The 14338-nt window shown below is 39.3% G+C and overlaps 1 protein-coding gene and 1 non-coding gene across 14 annotated transcripts in view; both read right to left on the minus strand.

Moving 5' to 3' along the window:
- Positions 1-14338, minus strand: part of MAST4 (microtubule associated serine/threonine kinase family member 4) — a 554707-nt gene that overhangs the window by 126090 nt on the left and 414279 nt on the right. The gene's annotated exons all lie outside the window — the stretch shown is intronic.
- TRNAG-GCC (transfer RNA glycine (anticodon GCC)) lies at positions 3168-3239 on the minus strand. Its single transcript has one exon. It is a non-coding gene; the product is annotated as a tRNA-Gly (tRNA).

Genomic DNA, 14338 nt, shown 5'->3' on the forward strand with positions numbered 1-14338 from the left:
TTTGCTAAGATGAAACTGGCCACAAGGAACCAATTCTGTTTCTAAAGACAGGAGGGCTGGGGCGATACCAGAAGATGCTGGTCTTTAACTTGCTCAGTATTCAGTCAGGGTAATGAACGCTCCTTGCTCTGTGCCATTTGTGGGCTGAGCCACTGAATTTTTACTCTGCAAGATGAAGTAATGACTCCCAAGGCAGCACCACCAACCAGTGGCAAATAGGGTTTAGGAAGAAAGGTCACGTGGGCTCCCACAGCCAGGGCACATTCAGAGTTAGAAATATCCGCATCAGACACAGAAATACATTTAACTACATCTATTGTGAATGTATCATACATTCCACAAAGGAAAAGATAATTCTGTTTCAGATTTCACTGATTGGCTCTTTCTTTCTTTTTTTTTGTTTTAAATAAATGTATTGATTGATTCATTTGATTGGCTGCATTGGGTCTTTGTAAATATAAATATTAACACAGGCTTTCTCTAGTTGCAGAGAGCGGGGGCTACTCTTCATTGCAGTGTGGGGGCTTCTCATGGTGGTGGCTTCTCTTGTTTTGGAGCATGGGCTCTAGGAGCGCAGGCTTCAGTAGTTGTGGCTCGTGGGCTCTAGAGCACAGGCTCAATTAGTTGTGGCACACGGGCTTAGTTGTTCATGGAATATGGGATCCTCCGGGATCAGGGATTGAACCCGTGTCCCCTGCATTGGCCAGCGGATTCTTAACCACTGTGCCACCAGGGAAATCCCCTGATTGGCTCTTTCTTAGGAGAATACAGTTACAAAATACAGAGACTTGCCATTGGTACACATGGTTTCAAATTCCAACCCCCTTAAGCCTCAACATACTGACCTGTAGAATAGGAATAAGAATAGGAACCACCTTTGAGGGCTAAGTACAGATGAAACGAGATAATTCATGCAAAGAAATTATCACAGAGCTTGGCACAGCAAGTACTTCATTAAATATTAGCTGTCAAAAGAAAACATTTTGGTCTTTCTTTCTTGCATACATTCTTTCATGCTTATATGTTTTCCTGTTTAGAATGTTACACTGAAGCTTTCCTTCAAGGATCCTGGAACAAGAAGCACAAGATTGCCCATAGAATTAACTTCTCAAATCAATACAATGAATTATGCAAGAGCTAAAGAGGCTGGTTTTAAGGCAGCAGACTTGACAGTAAATATAAATATTAACACAGTTATAGAAAGAATGTACCAATAAGAAGGGCAATTGGTTGGCTTTAGAAACATATAAAAAACAAAAGCTGCTGAACCACAAGTTCAAGTGTTCATCCAAGGGCTTCAAATTGGCACTCTCAAGGTGAAGGGCATGCAAAGGACTGCACCCAACACAGACATCAAAGTTTCAGATCAACTGTCAAAACCATGTGCATCTGTCCACCTCTGCCCAATGCCATGGACCATGTAAGCTATCTAACATGTCTTGTTCTGCTACCATATTCCCCAAGCCACCTTCTGACTACTTCGTGGAGAGGTCTGCCCAATAATGACAACTGCTAACTTTGACTCAAGTGTTTTTTAATACATGCCAAGCAACAGTTTAATTTGCATGAGAATCCTGAGGTAAGACTTATTTTTATCCACATCTTATAGTTGTGAAAACTGAAGAACTGAGAAGTTCAGAAACCTGTGTAAGATCACACAGCTAGTAAGTGGTAGGACTGGAATCCAAACCCACGCAGCATGCCTTCAGAGCCTGTGCTTTTAACCATTTGGTTAAAATGTCTATAAGGCAGAGAATAAGAACTTTGAAGAGCCTAAGTCCCATACTGATTATTTTTCCACTCTATAAATTAATGTCTCAGCATTCTGGTCCTGTATATTAGTCAGTGAACTTGCTAACTACAAACCCATGCCTAAGAGATGGGGCTGCTCATGGGATACCAACTGCACTGGATTTTTGAGCCTGTAGCCTGGAAGTCAGATACAGGAGGTAGGTCGAGTGAACAAGCTGCACACTCAGATTGTGAGGTTTTTCTAGAAGCAACAAGCCTGACCCAGGTGGACAGACATCCCAGTGTCACCAAGTGGGGCTTGCTTTTTATCCTGTGATATACTTGTTCACAGTTATCAGGCTTACAGACAGACAGGTGAGATGTCACAATCTGGACATTCCTTCCTCCAGTGCGTTCTTGAGGATCCAAAGGCAGATGACCCAGCACGTGGATTATGCATCTCAAGGCACTTCCTCCTTATCCCTGCCCCAACCAGCCGGTCTAGTCAGACACAACTAGCGAAGAGACTTGTGTTGAAGCATGTGTGATTCAGATTCTTTTGTTCCTTTGTTTCTTACTAAGATTTTAAAATTAAATCCAAATCTCTGGATCATGTCCCCCTTAACATGGCTTTTTTTTTTCCCCTTTGCTTTTCTGTGTCTAGATACACAGAAATCAGATTTCTGGTGTGAAGCTTCTTTGTATGTACTGGTTTTAGAGCAAAGGAGGACATTGTAACATGCATTAGGAAGGGAATTTGGCCAGCAGAAGATCTAAAACATATATATTGACCATACTGAGACAAGCTTTTCTCTTTAAAGTATTTACAAATTACATATCTCAAAATACAACAAACTCAACATTATAAAATCTACATATTTACAACATCTATAAACTTGTGACCCCAAATCTTAGATTCTTCTGTTGTTTTTTAAGGACGTCATTCCTTTAGTCTGGCATCTTACCCCATTTATTTTTTAATTGAAGTATAGTTGATTTACAATGTTATGTTAGTTTCAGGTGTACAGCAAAGTGATTCAGATGAATATATATCTTCTTTTCAGATTCTTTTCTCTTATAGGTTATTAAGATATTGACTATAGTTCCCTGTGCTATACAGGAGGTCCTCATTGTTTATCTATTTTATACATGCAGTAGTGTGTATCTGTTAATCCCAAACTCCTAATTGCATCTTCCCCTGCTCCTGTTCCCCAAAGACCTAGACACCAAGGAAGCATGTACGAGAATGTGTCTGTGGAAAGAGGTTTCACTGAATCACCGGGCAGCCTGACCCTTTCACCTCGCGGAAGTGACTCTGGGCCTTATGGTTACAAAATATATGAGTAGGTCAGAATTCAAATGTAGAAATATCCGACTTCAAAATCGGAGCATTTTCAAAGTTGAAGGATTTTCTTTTTGAAAAATAAAAGCATTCTTGCATTGGCTGGGAATCAAACCCGGGCCTCCCACGTGGCAGGCGAGAATTCTACCACTGAACCACCAAATGCTTACGCAATAAAGTTCTGCTCACTTTCAAAAAAAAAAAAAACACACAAAAAACAACAACTATGGCAGGCGTTCAGACAAGGCAGAGTGCCAGGAAAGCGTCAGTTCCTAAGGAAAAGTTTAATGCTGGCCTCACTCACCTTCAAGTCACCAGCCTGCCTCATATGGGCATAGCCATGGCCATCTATTTCTCCCAAGGCCAGCCTTGTGTTCAAAGAGGTGACCTCATTCGTCCTAGCCTGGAATCTGGCCCTTAATTAGTAAGTACCCTGAGCTCCAGAACAACACAGGCACTCCGCCTCTTCACCATATTCCCCAGGCATCCCATCTCAACTCATTCTGCATTCCCTGCAGTGACTCAGAGAGCTCCTCTTCATTGTGTTATTGGATTCCTGTTTATTAAAGTTATGGAATCCCTGACCTTCACATGAAAACATTAATAAGTAGAAATTCAAAGGTATAGAGAGACGGCACCCTACTGTGTAAAATTTCCATATTGAAAATGATACAGAAAAACTCACCCCCATGAAATTAAACTGCATATCAAGACTAGAATTAAGACACTTCAATTTACTGAAAACAAATCACTGACACTATGAAAGAAATGAATGTGAACTCTTCCACTGGCTACTTCTGCTTTTCTTTTTTCTAAACAGACCCTAAATCCTGTTGAAAGAGCAAAGTACATATGAAAACAACAATGCAGCCAAATCATCATGAAAATAAAATCTGTCAATAGCTACCAGTGAGTCATTCCTTTGGCTTTGTGGTCACATCATATTTTCATTCACAGTATAATCATAAAATTGTAGGGTTCTCTTATATAACAAAGAATGTTTTCTGCCTGGGTCTTCAGATATTAGCTATACTGACTGTTTAGTACAGCAGGCCCCAAAGTTTCTGAACTCACACAATTATATGGTAAAGAGCCAAAACACTATGCTATTAGCCAATCTGCCTCAAGGACAGTACATCAAAACTGTGATGCTATGTTCTTCAAATGACAAAAATTGTTTTTCATTTTACTTAAAAAAAAACACACAAACACTTTAGTTATGCATTTTGCATCTGAAAACATCAATATTCTACAATAATGTATAAGACAGCAGATGAGTGGTAAGCAAAAGCTTGTATCACCTTTCTACAAACCTGGGACTAGCACCTGGCGATCAACAGTTTCACAAGACAAAGTTACCTCTTTCCCCTCCTCCAACACCACCATCAGGAACTTGGTTTTCTTGTTTTAACTCAATTTGTTTTTTTGGATGTGCAGCTTGATTACTCCACCAAAACCCCCAACAGTTTTTACCGAGTGTCTCTGCCCCAGACAGAGGGAGGACAGTTACCAGACCCCAAAGAAGATGTGCGTATGAGTTTGCAATCAGGAAATCTGGGGAGGCAGACATTTCCCTAAGTTTTTAAATAGCTCCATTGTTTAGTTAGGCGACATTGTGTATTTGAGAGGGGAAAAAAAGGCCTACCCAAGGTTTGACAGAAACTAGGCAGTCACGTTTGAAAGAAAAAAAAAAAAGACTGAAGACCAAAATGAAATAAACATATAATCACCTAAATTAGAAATGTAACTGTTAAAGCTTTCAATCTCGTGTAGGCCAACTGTTCCTATCTTAGGCTAAGGCATTTTTCTCAAGTAAATACTACAGAGAGTAAAGATTATTAACATGGGAATATTCTTATCATTGAGAAATAGGAAATAGGAAATAACTGGGTAGGGGGGGTCCTGGGAAGCTTATGTAATGTGTCCATAAAACATTGTTAAACTAAAACATATAATTCCATTTATTATGAAATTTTAGATTGTTTTATTACAGTAAATACCAGCAGAACCAATAATTAATATTTTTGTTCCAGTTGGGAAAAAAAAATACTGGTAATGAGTCTAGCCCCAAAGTTAGGAAGAATTAATGGTATATTAATTATAAATAACTCTATCCCCCAAATCCTCCTGGCCCTCACTGTCACAGCCCTGCTTCAGAGATTAGTCATTTTTCAACTGTTAAAACTTCCTTTTAGAAACAGAACTTTGATTAGTTTTCTACCTCCTCCTGTAACATATGATTTTTACCTCAACAAGATTAATCTCTAACTCAACTATATGCAAGAGTTAATCAATTTGTACAGAAATGAAGAAAACTACTTCCCTAATCTTTTTAAGATGTTTTTTAAAAATTGATAAGACTCAGGAATAGAAATAGGGTTGGCCGCTTTTCTTAGGATTGTTCATTTTTGGGTCATTCTGTCCTTCAAATGCTTTTTATGTACTAAGTGAAATATGTATTTTAAAAGATCTAGAGTATGGATGATGCCTTAGAGGACTGGGACGGGGAGGGAGGGGGGGAGTCGAGGGAGGGAGGGAATATGGGTATATGTGTATAAATACAGATGATTGAACTTGGTGTACCTCAAAAAAAAAAAAATAAATAAATAATTCTAACAAAGAAAAAAAATAAAAATAAAAATAAATCTACCCCACAGCAAGGACCTAGTTCTGCCTGAGTCACAGCAGCCTGACATCAAACCTCAAAAATGTCCAGAATTGAGGGAAGAAAAGGTGGCCCAAAGTGGCCCAAAGACTGAGGCTGACAGAGGACTGTCTTTCCGCCTGAGAACCACAGAGCTGGAACCTGCAACAAAGGCTCTCTGCTCGCCCACCCACTCCTCTCTTGTCTTGAGATCACTAACAACAACCTAGAACCAACTGCCTCCTCTCTGTGGAAGTTTTTTTGTTTCTAATCAAGTCCATATACCACCACCACCTCCCCCACTCCCCCACACCGCACACACACATCCCTTTTTTGACCTTTTTCTGAGATGGCAGAGAACAAAGGATGATGTAGAAAAAATAAAAAATGAATGAAGCAGTTAAATAAGCTACACTACAACTACAAGATGGGATATTTTTCCCAAAGTGGTTACTACAACAGTGAAAAGTGGAGAGTCCATAGCTTGATATCAAACATGCTTAAAATACATAGAATGCAAAGAAAATGGACTTGAAGGAAATGTACATAAATAGTAATGGTGATTACTTCTCAGTGGTAGGAACATGGGAAAATGTGTGTGTGCTTGCGCTTTAGTTTACAAAAAAATTAACTGTGAATCTTGCAACCTCTTAATCTGGAAAAATATGTGCATTATAAGGAAAAACAGATGCCTTTTAAAAATACTGCTGGGAATTTCCTGGTGGTCCGGTGGTTAGGACGCTGGGTTTCCATCGCAGGGGGCCCAGCCCAGATTCAATCCCTGGTCAGGGAACTAAGATCCCACAAGCTGCATGGTGCGGTAAGTAAAACAAAATAAAATAAAGTAAAATAAAATAAAATATAAATATACTGCTCACCATGATTCCCAGGAGGAACAGATTGAGGTAGAGAGTGATGACAAAAACCCCGTGACAGGGTAATTTACTGAGATATTAATTCTTTCAACTAGAGAAGAATGAAAGGTATGTTTGCTTCCCTCATTCCAAGAAGTTTTTGTGTTCAGAGTCTGGGCTCCGGGGCCTTAGAAGGTCTTTAATAGGTTTTGGTTTCAGGAGTGGAAGCAGAAGTTAGAGCCAGAAGGCAAGTCCACCCAGGCCCTTCCCTAAGGATGTGAGAGCCTGTGAGTGATACTCCTATAGGGAATGGGCGGGGGGCCGCTGCCTGAGCCTAGAAGACAGGGGTGAGCTTCCCTAAGACCAGGTGGGGAGTGGGAGAAGGCACAGGTGTCTGGTGGTGTATCTGGCTATGTGAAAGGCCAGGACCTGTGTCCACTCCTTTCCAAGGCAGGGCTCCAAGAGGTACATGGTGATAGGGTTAAGAACAGGAGGCATGCTTGCTTTGCCAGTGCCAGCTAGAGCCACTACAGTATAGGCAACCCAAGTACGCACACCCCAGCTCAGAACAGGCCTCATCATTTCATGTGGGCTTCGACTAGAAGGAACGCAGATGAATGGGAAGCCATTGCTCATTTCCACATCACTTTGACCATATCAGAAAGGCCACATCAAGCAGCTATAGTATGGCATTGATTTTGGTGATGGCTTCATGGGTGTATACTTAGCTCCAAACTCATTAAGTTGTATACATCAAATAAGGTACAGCTTTTCGTATGTCAACCCTACCTCAATAAAGTGATTTAAGACAATAACAACAAAAACAGCTATAGTAGAAAAACCAATACACCAGATCCCCTTTGGCTGGGAAGTACCAGCCAGTCCTAACTCACAGTAACCCAAAATATCAGCAAAGTGTCTCTCTCAGGAAACCATCAATGAATTCCATTTTATTATTTTAGCAAAAGCTCAGCCCTCCTCAGAACCTGATTTAAAACATGAAAACAGAAACAAAGCATGGAATGTTGACCATACAGTTTGCTAATGACAGGAATTCTTTGAGTCCCTTTAATTACAATCCAATGGCTACTGGTTGTACAGTCCCAGTGGTGCTAATCAAAGCCAGGCTGGGCCCAATTCTAATAGTTATTAATGGTGTGGGGAGGACCCAGCTAGACTTTGGCAGGCTTGGTCAGCTCGACAAATAGCAAAGCCAAAAGGAATAAAGTCTCCTTAACTCAAAATGCCAATAAAAGCCCTATGTATAATCCTGGAGTTGCAGAGGTTTGAAAGTGAATGCAGGTCATCTCGATGGTTCCCTCTAAACTAGCAGTCCTTCAGAGGGACCTTTCTTTTGTTTATAAATTCACCCTCCGGAGTCAGAGGAACATGCTCACAAGTGAAGATTATCCTTTTAGAATACCCACATAGAGCACACGATTTCTACAGTGGTAGACATAACCAGCTACTCTAAAACAACAAAGAACTCTATAGACATCATCTTTTCCCAGCATTTACTGTTAAATAAATTCACTCCTCTTAGAGCTTTAATTACTGAATTTATATTGGGGTGGTGATTACCATATTGCATTGTAATATTAAGCGTCTCACATTCAACTCGCAGAAAACCTCCAAAGTTGAAGTTGCAATGCTGAACTAACTAGAATCAGACTGTCACATGTTAAGAAAGCATAAAGCTCCCAGTATTGGGGTTAGCGATATGGAACAAATCATCTGTTATTACATAGCCTGAGCTTTTAGGAAGGTCACCTAGTTCTCACTACAGAACTTGTGGCCACAGAACTGATGGCAGAAAAAAAGTAAATTAGGACTCCAGCACCACAAGGAGAACGGAGGGACCTGTGGTTTTGCCATTAGTGTTACGTAGCCCTCAGGCACCACCCAAATGCCCACAAGTACCACTGGACATGGACCCCATCCATTTCCCTCCTGAGCCCTCTTCAAAGGCTGCAGAAATGCCACACTTCTGTGGTGACAGGGAGCATTTCCATCAAGTTAGGAGTTCAGGGTCCAGAAAGGGTATGTAGCTTTTTGACATCTTACATAAAGCCAGCTTAGCAAAAAACATCTAAATAAGCACTAAGGAACAATTCTAAATTTTCAGGTGTGGCTGGTGATGACACAACAAAAGATATAAGCCTTTTAGGTAAGTGGTTTTCAATGAAGAGGTTGCACAAAGCCAGAGAAGACATTGTATACTTAAGTCACTGGCCAACTGAGGCTTATGCTCTAATCTCTGCTTGGAAATGTGGTCTGGTGTGAAGGGTAAACTACCACAAAGGGCCTCTTCCATTGAGAACCAGATAAATAAACAGGGTACAACTATAATGAATGGCAATATAGTGTAAAAGTCTGCTCTTAGACTTCACTGTCTACATGCAACTCCGGATGAATGTGTATGTACATGAGGATTCACAACATCATATTATTTGACAATAAACTGATACTTTCCTTTGAAACAAACTTATTTTGCTTATCACAGAAAATGGCTGCAAAAGCAAAGATAAAGGCAACAACTGCAGGAGAAAATGAAAACAGGCATACTGTCTTCCCACAGTAGAGTCAAAGTAAATCAGCTTATCATATAGTAAAATCTAGATCATTCTAATGTGACAAAAGTCATAGGGCACTACACATCTTTGCTGTGGCATGACACCACCGCTTAAGCATTTCTCAGTTACTTTAGAATCGCTTACAACTCTGACCAGAAGCTTCTGTTTTTTGGTGGAAAAGCACAGAACATTTTCTAGAATATAACACCATGTCTATGTTGCAATGTATCACAGCAAACTAGCTCAGCCTGATCCTGAGTTTTTTCTCTCTGCGTTCTCCCCAAAAAGGAGAGGTATCTGCAACAATCTGAAAAAAGCACAAAGAAACTTAAGACCCAAATAAAGTAATGCTCACAACTCCAATGGTGAGCAGAGAACAAAATTCTACTTTGTTATTTTAATGTTACTAGCTGCCACTTTTTAAAAAGCGCTATCAAGTCAGCATGAGTTTCTTTTTTTAAGGGTGAGTTATTCACAGTAAAAACTAATTAACTGCCAAGAATCAGGTTTCAAAAATACTATTCTACTCATCAAATGATGGTTTCCATTTACTTCCTCTAGATATTAACTTTAAGTACGACTGTTCATTCCTAATCTGAGAATCTGTAAATATGGTTAGACCAGGGCAAAGAATATTTATGTATTATACTGACATACAATGATTACCTTAAATAATGCTGAATTGAAATTTATCTTGTTAAAATTGTAAATGTGGTCTATCATGTCTAATACTTTGAGGTCTGTGCAACACCAGACATGAAATAAACAGTAATAAATATGAGCTATTATATGTTGTTTGTAGTTGCAACACATATGTGTGTTTCTGTACCTGTGCTTAATAAAATATATAATACACATCACATTCTTTTTCTGCAATTTAGAATTGTATTATTCTCAATAAATTCTTTCACCATTTTCATTAAGTTCTATGGTAAATACCCATTTCACATACTGACAATACATGGCTGTGGAGTGAGCAAACCCTCTGGTCAAGAGTGACAAGACTAATGCTGAAAGCGACAAAGTCAGGTAAGAAGTAATCCTCATGTTGGTGCTGGTGTGGAATGTTTGACACTTCCCCACTGTTAAAATGATGTTTAAACTGGGTTTACTCTAAAATCACTCCATGTAGCTCTTCCACTAGGGATTATAAGCTCCCTGCAGGTAAGCATCTTATTCTTTTTGTGACCCTAGTACAATACCTGGCAGAAAGGCACACTTGATTTTAAACCTTCTTCGATAAATGAACAACCTTTAAGAATAAGCTAACAAAAATGAGAAAAGGAAACTTTTGCTGTAAATGGGAGAGTGAAGAGTTTGATAATAGCCAACCCTGGTATTATAAACCTTCCTTTCTTAAATTAGTAGAAGTTACCATTTCACAGTTTCTCCTCAAAAGCCAAGAATCTTCATTAAAAAGCAGAGATCAGAGATCATGGGTCAGGATGTATTGAGAACTATACAAGTCAGATTCTATCCCTGGGCCTCCAGGGCTGAATCTAAAATGGACTGCATGTACATGAGAATAACTGACAGATTCAGGTAACTGTAAATATTATAAAAGAACCTATAGGCTAAGGGGTTAAAGTGGCAATGGAGCCAGAATTTCTGGAAGGGGGACAGATGGCTTTTGACAAATAAACACACCTTCAATGCAAGTGACAGAAGTAGGTCACGATGAGTAAGTGAATTTTCCACTGACTCATTTCCACATGTATCATGGGCAGCAAAGGATACCAGTGATCTAATTCTCCAACTGGAAGGGCTATACAAATCTGTACTTTAACGAAAGGAGCTGGAATTAACATTGCCTCGGCAGGGAGAACCGCCATCCTGACCTAGAAACAGGTCAGTTGGCGGGAAGGTCAATAGGCCTGACAAACAATGCGTGCTTAATAAAAATCCTCATGTATTTGCAAAATCTAACAACTTACATTGTGAGCACAGGAGAGTCAGGTGGTTCCTGCTCTGTCTCCAGCTAAAGATCGATGCAATCAGCTTTAATGGGATTCCACCAATTAACACATTCAGCAAATCTTCACTAAGTCTGTGTGCAGTTTTTCAGTTTTTAACTTTGAACGCAAATAACCTCTATTTTAGGTTTGATAGGAAACCACGCCAGTCAATTATTTTTAAATACAAATTCATTTATTTTAGTGCAAATGGAGCATACCATTGTAAATGTCAAATAGGCACCATCCATTATGATAATAGGGTCCAGCCAATCTTACCAACTTATTCAAAGTTCACTGCATGAATGATCAGAGCTCTCAGTCCCCAGACAGACCTTAAATTATGTCCTTATTAAAAAATTCAAAAGCAATAAATCAGGTTAAAGAGGTGACAAGAGATGACCCTCATCCACCATCTATTCCAGGAAATGCCCAGTGCTTTCTGCTGGAGCAGCCAGAAAGCTGACAGCTTCTCTGCCTGTGCACAGGACACCGGGATGGGATATAAGTACCATGGAGACTGGTGGTCTCCATCCACCAGGAACTTACATTGAAATAAGTTTGTTGCAATAACGTATATATTTTACTCTAGTGGGAGATCATGCACAGATGAAAGTAAATGCTTTTCTCCACGCAGGAAAAAACACTATCCCCATTTGGTAAGATTCCACCTGACAAAGATCAGTTTTATTTTTTCCAGGACACTTAATGAGTTAGATAGCCTCGTCCGCACTTTGAACAAAAGTAGTCACATATTATCAGCCAGTTCTGATGCACCAGTTGAAGCTATAGGAAAAATAATTTTCAGTGTAAAAGCTGACTGGCATGGGATCAACACTCATGACCTTGGACTCTTTAGCACAATGCTCTACTGAACCAAAACACCAAATTAAAATATAGCTACTGAGACACCTAAGGCTCTACAAAATGAGACATTGTAAGCGAGTGACACAAACATCAAAGACAGGAAAGGGCTGAGGCAGAGAACATTTACACATTAGGTGCTCCAAATACATAAAGATCATACAGTTTTAATGTTGCAAACTAAAGCCACTTGAAACCACAAAACAGAATGGAGGGGTTTAAAACCCCAATTTCATTACCATACACAAAACAGGTCTTATTCCAAATACCATCTCCGGGACTCTGATGAGACTACTCTGGAATGCAGGTTTACAGAAATGAAAAGGTATCTTTTCTGAAGTAAAATGTCACTGAGATGATGTGCTTCTGTCCCCAGGGCTATGATTACCTCACCAAGAAGCAAACGGACGAATGCGTCATTTTATAACGGCTATTGAACAACCATCAGGTGGTCATCTCGGGGCTTTCAGTCAGTTCCAACCCCAGGTCAAGCCAAAGTTCAAAAGGAGAAAACCTAAACCATCAAATATTGCCTCTGCAACTATAAAACAAAAGAGATATGGAATAGAGCTATCATGTCATGAAACTACTAAATTAATTGGGCTTTAATATTGTATTGCACTGAAAAATTATTTATTAAATGAAGACCTATAAGGATGTGAATGAATGATATTTCTCCACACGTATACAAAATATTTAGATAAAAATATACAGTTGACCCTTGAACAACATGGGTTTGAACTGTGCAGGTCCACCCACACGTGGATTTTTTTCAACAGTAAATACGACGGTAGCACACAATCCCAGTTGGTTGAATCCAGAGATACAGAACCTTGGATCCAGATGGTTGACTATAAGTTACAGGTGGATTTTCAACCACTCAGAGGGACGGCGCCCCTACCCCCAACTCCTGCATTGTTCAAGGGTCAGCTGTATCCTTAATTTGGAATTTGGATTTAGAATTCTCTAACTGTTCCTAAACATACACAGCATTTCACAATGAATCGTGAAATCGTGGTAAATTCCACTTTAAACAAGTCTACATTAAAAAATTTTAAACGTAGTACGTAGTTCAAAAAATTTCAAAGTGTATAAAAATAATGTCTTATTTTCTGATTAATTAGGAACTTTGTACAGACCTGTACACAGCACAAACTTTAAGGCCATTTCAACGACGTGGTTAACATCAGATTTTAAACTTAACAAGAACAAAACATACTTTTCTTACTCCTACTCTTTTCCCCATGTGAGGAACCATGCTTTCCTTTTAAAACTTTCACCATTCTGTCCACCTCATTCTTCGTCTATGTGGACCTAGAAATCATGCTGCCAACAGAGCACTTTTAAATGGAAAATTTTTGCTTCTGTCAAGAAAAAAATAGGACTAAAAAGCAAAGCAAAACTGAACGATCAAAAACACTATCACTATGCCACAGAAGTTCGCAACTTCAGCGATTTCCTACTCAACTCCTATTGTCTCCTTCCATCCTTATTTTGTTTGCCTTAGAGATAGAATATATAGGATGATGGGGTTCCCCAAAATACTTTTTGTCTTCCAGTTTTATTGAGATATAACTGACACACAGCACTGTGTAAGTTTAATGTGTACAGGATAATGATTTGACTTACACGTACCATGAAGGGATTATCACAATAAGCTCAGTGGAACATCCATCATCTCACACAGATACAAAATTAAAGAAATAGAAAAAATTTTTTCTTGTGAAGAAAACTCTTCGGATTTACTTTCCTAACAACTTCCATATATAACATAGTGTTAACTACACGTATCGTGTTGTACATTAAATCCCTAGTACTTGTTTATTTTACAACAGGAACTATGTACAGTAATTTTGGCTGCCTTCATCCAATTTCGCACACCCCCCCCCCCCACTCTCCACCTCTGCTGACCACAAATCTCATCTCTTTTTCTGAGCTTGTTTGTCTATTTTTGAAGTATAGTTGACCTACAACACTGTTAGTTCCTGTTACACAACATAGCAATTAGATATTTCTATACATTTCAAACTGATCACCATGATAAGTCTACTTACTATGTGTCACCATACAAAGATCTTGCATAGTTATTGATTACATTTCCCACACTGGATATTTTATACCCGGGACTCATTTATTTTGCAGCTGTAAGTTTGTACCTCTTAATCTCCCTCATGCATTTCTTTTCTCACCCCAGTGCCTCCCCTCCGGCAACCACTTGTTTGTTCTATCTATAACTCTGTTTCTTTTTTGTTCATTTCTTTTGTTTTTTAGATTCAGCACAGAAGTGAAATCATACAGTATTTGCCTTTCTCTTTCTGACTTATTTCACTTAGCATAGGAAACTGTCAATAAAACGAAAAGGCCACCTACTGAATGGG

This window comes from Hippopotamus amphibius, chromosome 1 (genome assembly GCF_030028045.1).
Source record: "Hippopotamus amphibius kiboko isolate mHipAmp2 chromosome 1, mHipAmp2.hap2, whole genome shotgun sequence".
Lineage (NCBI taxonomy): Eukaryota > Metazoa > Chordata > Mammalia > Artiodactyla > Hippopotamidae > Hippopotamus > Hippopotamus amphibius.